Source organism: Brachyhypopomus gauderio, chromosome 6 (assembly GCF_052324685.1).
Source record: "Brachyhypopomus gauderio isolate BG-103 chromosome 6, BGAUD_0.2, whole genome shotgun sequence".
NCBI lineage: Eukaryota > Metazoa > Chordata > Actinopteri > Gymnotiformes > Hypopomidae > Brachyhypopomus > Brachyhypopomus gauderio.
In genome coordinates, this window is record NC_135216.1 from 1967052 (window position 1) to 1980587 (window position 13536).

A 13536-nucleotide genomic window follows, 5' to 3' on the forward strand; every position below is an offset into this window, starting at 1 on the left:
CACTTTGACTTTAAAAGTAAAAATAAATAATTCTGTCTCTCACCCATAAGCCAGCTGAAACATGAGTTTTTACCCTAGCTTTAAGAATGGCTAACGTCAAACAAGCACGCAGCTCATAGGGCAAGAGATTCCATAATTTTGGTCAAGCATCACTAAAGGCCCTATCACCAACAGTACGCAGCTTAGAGGGGGAATTTTGAGCAGGAGTAAATCTGAGGAATGGAGAAAGCGTGATGGACAATATAACTCAAGGAGGCTACTGATGTAAGTTGGAGCGAGGCTATTCAGAGACTTCAACAGCAGCACCAACAGCTTAAACTGGACCCCATGTTGCACTGGAAGCCAGTGTAGATCTCTCAAAGCAAGGCTGATATGCCTCCAAGATCTGGTTCTAGTCAAGACCATTGTAGGTCAATTTTGTACATACTGTAACCTGTTAAGAACCCGGGAAGGGAGATCATACAACACAGCATTACAGTAGTCAATCCTAGATGTAACAAAGGCATGAATCACTCTCTGTGCAGCAGCAGAGGAGAGAAAAGGGTGGATCTTAGCAGTGGTCTTTAGATGAAAATAGGCTGTCTTGCATACATTTTGAATATGAGCCTGAACGGATAGTGTGGAGTCAAAGATAACGCCTAGATTAGGAATCTCAGTGGACGAGGAAACAACATAACCTGGGTTAGACACAACTTGGTTACAACTTGGTATCTTTTTAATTGTAGCTGGAGAAGCAACTTTTAAAAAAGGGTTCTGTCCCTGGCTTGGACACCCAGAAGATTACAGTACAGTTCTCTGTCCTAACAATGACTAATGGCAAGATGGCAGTGCTGGTGCCAAAAAATCTTGAAGGGTTCTGTGGTTTTCCAACATACAAAAAAGTTTTCATCCAGAAAAATTACTTCTATTCTGGCCCCATAATCCTTCTTGTCTGGAACCAATGGATTCCTGACACATGTAGCAGAAGGGCCGGGACCTGGGTCCCTGAAGAATCACAGCAGAAACAGCAGCAAGGAATCCTCAATGCTCCTGAAATAGCTCACAACATACACAGTATTTTAAACAGTTAAGATATACGCTCAAAGAAAGAAGCAACATTTTCAATAGTGTGTGTTATAATGTGTCTTGTAATGATTTCTTCCAATAGTAATGCAGGTCCTTTCTTAAAATGTTCCCTAATTCACAGAAACTAGCAACAACTCCACAATAACTACCAAGTTAAATGCATGACTAGAATACTTAAATATGATTGCCGTTATTAGGCTAACCATATAGGAACCTTACATATAGGGTTGCAATGGTATGAGATTTTCACGGTATGATAACCGTCTCAGAAAATACCGCGGCATCATGGTTATCACGGTATGTTACATATATTATTAAAAGATACAATGACCCTTAAAGAAATTACAAAAAAAGTGGTTTTTTTGTTCTATTTATTGTAGAAACCTGGAGCTATTGTATACAAGATGTCTCCTTTAAAAAAAAGCTGTACACGTGTTTAATACTGCAAAATTAGAGAAACCTAAATCATGGATTTCAGTACAATTATTTAAGTTTAAATTATTTAATATCTGATAAACTGAGCCTGAGTCTGGTTTTAACATATGAAAAACAGGCATGTCAGAATTTGAAAATGAACTCACGTAAATTAATTGCGTCTTTCACATCCAGTGAAAGCAAGGACCTTAAAAAGCTATTTTTATACTTCCGCGAGTGACCGTAGCACACGACTCCGCACACCTCGTGCGAACGGCGGAGGCGTTTATACTTGCCGCGTTACATTCTTTGCAGTGTTGTCCGAAACGATATGTAGTAGTATAAAGAAACACCCCTCAAAAACAGGGGAAGGAACATTTACCTCATGAATTTTAATGTTGCTTTGTGTTTCAGGTTTGAAAAGTGCTGGAATTTAGGCAAAAATACTTGAAAATGCTTGAAATTGTAACTACTTGGTTTCACAACAAATAGCTATCTGACTGAACAGTTCTCTTGTATTACGTTAACAAATACAAGCCTCTTGTAATTCCAGGACAAAACATGAGAGAACGTGAAGACGTTAAGATTGGGATCCCGCCCGCTCCTGCTTGTTTTAGTACCGCTCCCGCCCGCACCGGCCAAAAAATCACTTGTTTTAATCCCGCATCCGTTCTGTCGCCCACGCCTGCAATCCAAATATGAATTGAAATAATTAAATTTAGTACTTTAAATTTTCTTATGTATTTATTAAAACAGCAATATAGCGATGGATCGCGCTGTCCCATTTCTTACCACAGTCCAAACACATGCCGTCAGGTTGACGTACACCAACACTTTCTGACATCTATCACAACAAGCAAATGGTAGACGATTTCCATCTCCATTAATTACAATGGAATATGACCTCCATACATTAGACTTTCCTGTAGCTTAATTGTGGTGCATTCACCTGTTTTAATTGAATTTTCCACACACTTTCCACCTGGTTGACCGTCTACAGTCTCTGCCATTTCGGTATCAAAATGACGCACACTTCATGTTCACATGATCAGTTTCTTAGCCAATATTTTGAATTAGTTTATTGCTTACTTACTGAATGATAGTTGTTTTCGTCCTGTTCCTTATGCATGGAAATCATTGCGTTGTTATTATTATAATTTTCTAGACTATTTATGAATTTGCGGGATTTTTCTACATGTATATTGTAACGTATTGACCAGACAGAAAGTGACTTACAAGTGCTTTAATTCTACCTTATAAAGGTGTATGAACCCTGCAAACTAGTGATGGGCAAATGAAGCCTCATGAAGCAAAGAAGCTTTCCAACCCTTTGCTTTGCAAAAAGGTTCATTACTCGAGGCTTCATTCATCACTCACTAGTGACATCTGCTGGTGAAACTGTAACAGCCTCGTCATTCAGTTGGATCATACTTTCAACAATTTGTAAATGCAATATTGTCACAAAGTTTCAATCAAACGCATGTTTAGTAACAGGAGAATCAATTAAATCATGTTTTAATTATTAAAATGATTTGTAGCCAATCTAATCCTTGACCATCAGTGGTTGTGTTGGGTTTTCTTGTATGTCACATGGACTTATTTGACAATGAAGATATGTTGTACTTTACTATATTGGGAATTGAGTGATTGAGGCAGACTGAATATTTTGAGTTAGAAAATGATTAAAAAAAACAGAATGTGTTTAAAATAATTGCTTCTTGGGGGTTCTAGATCTGGTTTGGCAGTCATGGCCTGGTGGTTAGGGAAGGGGAAGTGGTTAGGGAACTGGTCTTGTAACCCGGAGGGTCGTGGGTTCGATCCCCAGACCTGAGGCCATGACTGAGGTGCCCCTTAACCCTCAATTGCTCACTTATATAAAAATGAGATAAAATGTAAGTCGCTCTGGATAAGGGCGTCTGCCAAATGTAAAATGTTTTTAACATTACAAATAAGGTTTGCCTCTTCCAATGGTTTTTAGTCTGTTTTTGATGTGTGAATCTGATATACATCCTGATCAAACAAAAAAGAATTTAGAACGTTCCAGATTTTAAATTTAACCACCTACTACAACCCACGAAGCAACAGGGTTCATAGCGCTTTTATTTTGAAAAACGATACGCAAAATGAAGCAATGACGTGGCCGATGTAATGCGAGGCCTCGTTTGTTGCTGATCACGTGATTTTGCTCAATATGACACAAGCTCCGAAGCGGGGCTTCATCGGACACGCCCCTTTTTACTCGGTACACGTCTCGAAGCCTCGCTTCAGATGTCCCATCACTACTGCAAACATGACTTTGTTCATTGCGCTGAGGCGCAGCGTGCGAAGTTACAAAATTCGAGAGGTGCACGACTCGCGCACGGAGAGAGCCACCACGATTACGTCATTTTCACCGCTTATTTTAGTTTAGCCTTTTTTTGTTAAAAAAGTGTTTCTGCCATTATCACCGCTGTGTGCTGAGTAGCTGAACCGGAGCGGAGTTGCGCATTCACGGATGAGTTTCTCCGCTGGTTTGCATTTTACCATTAATAAGCAAACGCACACGGTATGATAACCGTGCATTTTAATACCGTGTTATACCATGAAACCGGTTACCGCTGCAACCCTACTTAACTCCCCTACTTCAGTGAACCATAAGTAATTGGTCAATTTAACATACTCAAATTAATGTTTATTTGTTTTGCAAATCCTGATTGCAGTCACTGATTGCCTGTTTCCAACCCATAAAAATCACACCCTGGCCGTGATTCAGGGTGCCAGGCATATAATGCAACCATTTTTAATTGCTAATTGTTTTAGAGGATTTTAACTTTTGACAGTAAGTAGGTCCAGCAGAGAGATAAAGCTGTAGTCAGAGTAGTCTTTATGAGAGTGAAGTCTTTATGAGGGAGTAGTCTTTATCAGATAGTCTTTATGAGACAGTAGTCTTTATCAGAGAGTAGTCTTTATTGGAGAGTAGTCTTTATAGGAGAGTAGTCTTTATCTCTGTTCAAAAGACTTCCTGTATGTGGCCCCCTTACAGAAAGACGGGAGCAGCAGACTCTAGATGAAAATTCTACATCTATAAGCAATTGCAGACATTTTGTTTGGTTTCTTTGCAACTAATAACTCAATGACACACGTAGCCAGCAAACGAATTAGTAATACAGTGGTTCCCAAACTTTTTCTGCCGTGCCCCCCTTTAGTAGATGAGAATATTTTTGCACCCCCCCCCCCCCCCCCCCCCCCCCTCTTGACTAGGGATGCACCGATTGACGTTTTTCACTTCCGATACCGATTCAGATATCTGAGGCTTAGTATCGGCCGATACTGATCCGATACCAATCTGATCGACTGAATCGACTTAAAACATTTTTTTAAACACAGACATACTGAATTACAAGTTTATTGAAAACTCTGCACCAGTATAGCACACTTAAACACACATATAAATATGTAAAAACAACACAACTTGCATTTGTTCAGTCAGAGCAATTATGAATATAACATTGAATGTAAAATAAATAATACCAAAGAACATGAAACTTACAAAAACAATAGGTTCACAACTTTGGTCAAACATGAAAAAAATAAACTGCAAGAAACCTTTTAAATGGTTCAAGAATTCTAAATATAGTTAAAAATAAATAAGGAGATGAAATAAGAGAAACAGCAATACATATGTGGCTAGTTTGCAAGCGCAGACATCACGCAGAGCACAAAGCATGTAACGACCAGAAATATGTGTACTGTCTCTTTAAGGGAGCGAGTTGAGCGCGCGTATGGAATATTGTTGTTTTTTTAGCTTTCTGCCGTAGACCGACTGAGACCACTGCTCTTTATTTTATTTCTGTAAGTAACGCATTCAATGAGCTTTGGACAACTCACCAGTTCATGTATGAACAGTCAAGTAGTGCTGGAGCCCAGGTTTATTTTGGTCAACCAGGAAATAAACGGACTAAGTGGAATACCACCAGCGCGAGTACGAGTCAGTGATTCACCTCTCCTCTTAATATTGACACGTGCACATTTTACTTCAATCAATAAATCAATCAAATTTTATTTATATAGGGCTTTTTACAACAGTTGTTGTCACAAAGCAGCTTTACAAGTGCCGAGTCCTAGCCCCCAGTGAGCAAGCCAAGGGCGACACTTCCAAGCTCCGTGCCCCCCCTGCAATAGCTCCGCGCCCCACCTAGGTGGCGCGCCCCCCACTTTGGGAACCACTGTAGTAACATATACTGTATGTTTTAATGGTTTATGCAAATAGTATCAAATACCTAAGTTTTGCTTTAACCTTAAAATACTTGTTTAATTATATACTGGTGCTGGAGTAAAATCAACAATTTGTGCTTCTATCCAATTATATTTACACTGGAGGTATTCTAAAAAAACTAGTCTACCTCCTGGCCTCTGCTATTTGGGAAAATAACCATAAAACTATCAGTTATATGATCAAATGAGGGGAGAAGCTGATGAGCTTGTAAAGGGGGGACAGAAGCTGCAGACGGAATGTCGATAGTTCTTTAATATCTGGCTTCAGAAAGACAACCAAGCACAGCTCATGCTCAGATTAAAGACACAAAAGGAGTGTAGCACACTCGTAATATTTAGCAAGATATATGCAAAAGGCGTAAGAGTCACTTAGTCCAGGCGTAGGAAGAGCAGGCAGCAGATGACATCACGTGAAGGTCTCTCTCCTGAACAGCGCAGGTTGAATGCACAGCACGGACTGGTGGGATCTGTGGACTTATATGGTGTAAACTAAATGAGGAACAGGCGTGCGTGATAATCAGTAAGTGGGTGATTGTGGTCAAGGGAGTGAACCAGAGGCAGAGTGATGTGAAGTGTGTGACTCCCCTGGCCTGGCCTACTGGGGTCCAGTATTTGAGAGGGTCGGGACCCAGCTCCGCTCTTCCAGAACGTACCCATCCTAATTCACGAGGTACTGCAGGCTTTTCACCTGTATCCCCTCGGTCGGACACGTTGTCCTCTGGCAGCCGGAAGAGTAGGTCTGCTGTGTCCAAGGCCATTGGCAAGCCTGGTAGTGGCAGAAACGCACCATCTTCGAGAACCTGTCGACCACCACTAGGATAGTGGTTTTCCCCTCTGAAGTTAGCAGATCTGTGATGAAATCAACAGCCAGGTGAGCCCAAAGATGCTTATGTGTTGGAAAGGGGAGCAGCTTACCAGCAGGTAAAGTGCATAGGATTTTACTGTGTGCGCATTCTGTGCATGAGGCAACATGGTTGTTGATGCCATGAATTGTGCACTGTTAGGAGCTGAGCAGTTCGAGCTGTCCAAGGATGTCCCATCCCTAAGGAAGTGTGTGCCCAGCGTATCAACTCCCCACACTTCTTAATGGCACATATAACTTGTTAGCTTGACATTGTAGATGCGGGTTAGCGCACTGGATCGTGTGATCCAGATTCCAGTCCAGACTCCAGTGGACATAGCGAGGCGGTCATATTGCCAAGAGAGCGTGTCCACCCTCATGTTCTACGGTGAACTGGGAGAGTTAGGTAGCTGCAGAACAAGGGCTGTGGCAAACACTCTTTTCAGGTCCTGAAAAGCCTGTTCTGTTTCTTCATCCACATTTAAGACAGGATTTAAGGCAGGTCAGTAAGGGGACTAGCCAGGGTGCTCAGTGATGGGATGAAACGCCGGTAGGAATTGGCGAACCACAGGAACCGCTGGAGTGCTCAGGACTGCACAGACAATGAATATGTTGGTTCCGGGTCTTGGAATAAATCAGAATGTCATTGATGTGAGCGACAACAGACTTACCCATAAGACTTCATTAATGAATGCCTGAAATACTGAGGGTGCTGTGGCAATGCCGTATGGCAACTCTCTGTACTCATGCCTTGTGGTGGTGCTAAAGGTGGATTTCTAAGACATTTTTGAGCCTCTTGTACTAGTACATTTTAACTCTAGTTATCTCAAGTTGTACAAATAGGAAAATCAATCAATCAATCAATCAAATTTTATTTATATAGCGCTTTTTACAACAGTTGTTGTCACAAAGCAGCTTTACAAGTGCCGAGTCCTAGTCCCCAGTGAGCAAGCCAAAGGCGATAGTGGCAAGGAAAAACTAATGCATTAGTTAACATTAGTTAGTCAACACCACTTACTCTGCACTTCATATAAACACAGCATTAACTAATGCAACTCTTACATGTTTAATTAACGTTACTTAATTATTGTTATTGTGTTACTTCATGTGTTGTTCATGTTAACTAATGCATTAGTTAACGTTAGTTAGTCAACACCACTTACTCTGCACTTCACATAAACACAGCATTAACTAATGCACCTGTTACATGTTTACTTAACGGTACTTAATTATTGTTAATGTGTTACTTCCTGTGTTGTTCATGTTAACTAATGCATTAGTTAACGTTAGTAAGTAAAGGTTTAATGTAAAGTGTTACCGATCATTTCAAACCGACCTCAGTAAAATGATGATAATAATAATTATCAGCCCCGTCGACAGGGGGGGACAACCGGGTCTGTTGTCCCGGGCCCTAGGGCCAGGGGGGCCCATCAAAGAGCCCAGCAATTTATTTTTTATTTAAAGTCTATAATTTTTTTATAATCTTGAAATCTTTCATTAATATAAAATTATGTACTCATAATAAGCTCAATGTCTAAAATATATATGTTTTTTACCTATCTGCATATTTTCCATTAAGTGCATACACCCCCGCCTCCCTCTGAAAAATGGTTTGATCCAGCACCGACCGTAACCGGCTGGTACCCGCCCAACAGCGGGAAATACAGTGGTGGATAGTTAAAGTAAACAGGAATCTGTAGTGCAGAAAAGAAAGGAAAAACATTTACCTGACGAATTTTAAAGTTGCATTGTGTTCCAGGTTTGAAAAGTGCTGGAATTTAGGCTAAAGTACTTGAAAATGCTTGAAATTGTAACTACTTCGTTTCACAACAAATAGCTGTCTGACTGAACAGTTCTCGTGAAGACGTTAAGATTGGCCGTTTTGAAAATAAACAACCATTAAATAATGTGATAAAAAGCGAATTATTTCGAATCATTTCGAGTATATGTATAAATATTTAACTTAATTAAGTTTAACGTGCTGGGAAATATTGAACTGGACCTTGAAAGTGACGTACAAGTGCTTTAATTCCACCTTATAAAGGTGTATGAACCCTGCAAACACGACTTTGTTCCTTGCGCTGAAGCGCGGCGCGCGAAGTTACAAAATTCGAGAGGTGCACGACCTCGCGAATCGACAGCGCGTGAGGTCCTCGCACACGGGCGGTGCCACTGTGATTACGTCATTTTCGCGCGAACCTTCGCGCCGCTCGCGTGTCAAGTTCAAGTATAATCCAGTCAGCTTTCAGAAACAGCTTTGATGTGTGGCTATATTATATACTATATGACCTAACCATTGACTGTATATATACAGTGCCGGGGGGGCACATGCAACTTTCTTGTCCCGGGCCCCAGCAAGACTGTCAACGGGCCTGATAATTATTATTATTATTATTAAAAAACTAAGTTTCAAAAGGGCACTTTCGTTGATAAAGGGCAGAGTTGGTGGTGCTTTAGCACCACCTGATGTCTATGTGTGCACGTCACTGCTCAAGGGTGTTAATTATTTTAAATAAAATACACACTGGCTATACGAAGTTCACCTCTGACCACGACTTTGCAGTATTACAGCAGTATCACGTCTAAATATCTAGTTAGGACAAAATTAGAGTGCTCAATGAACTAAGTTAAAATCACTGTAACTCCGGAATATCATCTGTAGCGTTTTTATGCGTGTGCAAACGAGGGCACTCTGAATTCGGCACAACACGTTGGTTTGAAAAAAATTCTCCGTCGTGCCTGCTGCTTCCATGTGTTAAATGAAAATGAGCACTTTCTTCTTTGATTTACAACTTTGTCCTACCACCTGATTAACTTTCTGTTCCACCCCTGACGGGTGAAGAAACATCTGCAGAAAAGCCACACCTCATTATAAATCGCATGGTTCAAAGTGTGAGGGAATAAGTAGCGGTTTATAATCTGGAAAATACAGGTAGCAATCGCGGGGGCTCCGCTGTGGCGGGTCGAGGTCGCGTTCCGCTCTTCAGCTGTTTGCAGGGTTCATCCACCTTTACAAGGTGGAATTCAAGCACATGTACGACACTTTCAAGGTACATTTTCAATATTGTCCAGCACCTTCAGCTTAATTAAGTTAAGCACGTAGTCGTCTGTAACTGCACCAGCCTCAATTTGTCCAATTAGACTGTTTATTTCCGCTTTTATTCTGTCGTGAAAAGACATTTCTGCTGCATTCAAGTCCAACTATGAGCAATTGCTTCTGACTGGAGTCTAAGCCCCGCCCCAAATTCAGGCGAGCGTTCCTATTGGACAGTGATTAGATTTTATTCTGGCACAATTACAGCTTCGCAGAGACACACAGTGGAATACAATGACGTTCAGTCGATTGCATTTCAAGGTGGCTTCTGGCACGAATTCAGCGTTTCTTTCTTTAAATACAAATCCACACACACTGGAGCTTTTACTTTTCATTGTGGCATGTTTTCATCACATCAGTGTTTAAATCAATCTCGTGATCATTACATTTAAAGGAGACATTTATGTCAGAAATACCGTACGGTGAAAAGCAATACCTCGGTGCCGTGATTACATTTCGAGCTGTATTATATTCAATTCTGGCACAAATTCAGCGTTTTGGTTTTGAATGGTAATTCTTGTGTATTGTTTTTCAATAAAGAGATAAAGTGCATTGAAACGTAATGTAATAGTGATTTGGAATTTCATTGTGGCACGTATTCTGCATGTTTGTATGGAAAAGCAATGCATTTTGTGGATTGCATTTCCATTTTTGCCTAGTAGCGATTACATTTCGATTTGGCATGGAATCTTTTCCATATGTATGAGGACATATACAGGACAGGTGAAATTATAAACATTTCTGGAGTGTGACAGCAACTCCGGCATTAAGATAAATTATTACAGCCTAGCTAAATAAGGCAGAACCAGAAGGTAACATAGGCTTGGGGGCATTCTGAGACAATGGCATCCGTCCACTACACCATCAACAAACTTGAGTGACCACGAGCAGTGACAGGATGACAGCACCAGTGCCCCAGTCTACCATAAAACCCTTCGCCTGTGAACCCCTGGATCTGTACCTTTGTCTAAGGCGGGATGTTAATTATCAAACGCTAAACCAAATAGGTGGGTTTTCAACCTAGACTTAACACTAGAGCTCCTAGAGAAGCGAAAAATTTCACAGGGCTTGGTAGGGTCCATGTAGCCCACTCCCCTGCTGTGAAGGGATTAACGCCCATTGTCTTGGTAATGCGGTGGAAGCGGCTCACCCCCAGCTCATACGCCTGCCAAAGCACAAGCTGGCTCACCTCCAAGCTCATATGACCAAAACACCAAACGTGATACTTCACGAAAAAGTTGAAGTTACAAGCAGACTGTATGTTACCGATACTACAACAAACGGCAGAAAATTTGTAGACTCGTGTTTCAAAAGTTACAATTCAATCGCACGTAGAGACGACAGTTTCTCTAATGAGTCCCGTCAAACAATAAAAATAAATAAAAATGTTTGAATCTTGCTCTTTGTATATTTCATATACTATACTATATAATATTTGTTGTAATCAAACACTTTCTGTTTCCGCGTTTGAATTCGCGTTTGAAAAGCTAAGAAATTATATGGCGCAATTAGCTTGATGCTAATGTTATATAGGAAATCCCATATCATTGCTAGCGAAAATTAGCATGGTCGCGTTGCATCACTGCATCACTGATAAATGTTGTGATCTAAACAGCAGGCTGGAAAAGGAGAGGAAAAGACAGGAAAACAAATTCATGTGCTCTCTATCTATCTATCTATCTATCTATCTATATTTGTGTTAGAAGCATTTGATAGAAGCATTTGTGTTTCTGCTTGTTTGTGATCTAAACAGCAGGCTTGAATCTTGCTCTTTGTACATTTCTTATACTATCTATCTATCTATCTATCTATCTATCTATCTATCTATCTATCTATCTATCTATATTTGTGTTAGAAGCATTTGATAGAAGCATTTGTGTTTCTGCTTGTTTGTGATCTAAACAGCAGGCTTGAATCTTGCTCTTTGTACATTTCTTATACTATCTATCTATCTATCTATCTATCTATCTATCTATCTATCTATCTATCTATCTATATTTGTGTTAGAAGCATTTGATAGAAGCATTTGTGTTTCTGCTTGTTTGTGATCTAAACAGCAGGCTTGAATCTTGCTCTTTGTACATTTCTGATACTATCTATCTATCTATATTTGTGTTAGAAGCATTTGATAGAAGCATTTGTGTTTCTGCTTGTTTGTGATCTAAACAGCAGGCTTGAATCTTGCTCTTTGTACATTTCTTATACTATCTATCTATCTATCTATATTTGTGTTAGAAGCATTTGATAGAAGCATTTGTGTTTCTGCTTGTTTGTGATCTAAACAGCAGGCTTGAATCTTGCTCTTTGTACATTTCTGATACTATCTATCTATCTATATTTGTGTTAGAAGCATTTGATAGAAGCATTTGTGTTTCTGCTTGTTTGTGATCTAAACAGCAGGCTTGAATCTTGCTCTTTGTACATTTCTTATACTATCTATCTATCTATATTTGTGTTAGAAGCATTTGATAGAAGCATTTGTGTTTCTGCTTGTTTGTGATCTAAACAGCAGGCTTGAATCTTGCTCTTTGTACATTTCTTATACTATCTATCTATCTATCTATATTTGTGTTAGAAGCATTTGATAGAAGCATTTGTGTTTCTGCTTGTTTGTGATCTAAACAGCAGGCTTGAATCTTGCTCTTTGTACATTTCTTATACTACCTCTCTATCTATCTATCTATCTATCTATCTATCTATCTATCTATCTATCTATCTATCTATCTATCTATCTATCTATCTATATTTGTGTTAGAAGCATTTGATAGAAGCATTTGTGTTTCTGCTTGTTTGTGATCTGTGATCTCTGTGATCAGAGACTTTCTGGGTGAGGCTGCTGCCTCAGTCTTGCTCTGTGAATTAACATAATAAAGGGTGATGTTTGGCTTTGCTAATTGCTGGCAAGAAGGAGAAGAAGGAGGGGTGATGTCCTCAGAATCTTGAATTCTCAGGAGCTCTAGTGTTAAAGATTGTGACTGTGTCAGAGTCCCGTACGCATTTTGGAAGGTTGTACCAAAGCTGGGGGGCCTTATAAGAAAAGGCTCCTCCCCCTGCTGTTACCTTATTAATTTGTGGAACTAATAATGTGTTACACAAAGGCACTAACTGATGAGACTGTCAGCCAATACGTGTAGCTACAACTTGACGCCAACTGAATCAATTTGTAGCAAGCTTTATCATAATATTTTGCTAGTGTGTACCACGGTCTTTGGTGTGTACACTCGGAGTGTGAACTGGTTTTTAGTATTGCACTGCGTTACATTTAATAATTACATCATACAAACGTTATGCCTCAGAGATATAGTCCCGGACACATTTAGGAAGATTATTCCAAAGCTGGGGGGCCTTACAAGAAAAGGCTCTTCCCCCTGCTGTTACCTTGTTAATTTTTGGAACTAATAGAAGACCAGCACCCTGTGATCTTAGTGGACGTGGGGGTTCGTAATAGGAAATAAGTTTCTGAAGGTATTCAGGAGCAAGCCTGTGCAATGCTTTATAAGTTAATAAAAGAATTTTAAAGTCAATACGGAATTTAACTGGGAGCCAATGCAGGGCTGATAGGACTGGACTGATATGCTTTCTAGTTCTGGTCAGAACCCTGGCTGTGGCATTTTGAACTATTTGAAGTTTATTTAGATTCCTATTTGAACATCCTGACAGTAGTGCATTGCAGTAGTCTAATCTAGAGCTAACAAAGGCGTGCACCAATTTTTCCGCATCATCCTGTGATAATGCATTTCTTAATTTAGCAATGTTGCGGAGATGTAGAAAAGCTATCCTAGTAATATTATCTATGTATTTATCAAATGATAGGTCAGAGTCGAGTATGACGCCTAGATTTTTGGCTACTGTGCCAATGGGGTAGTCT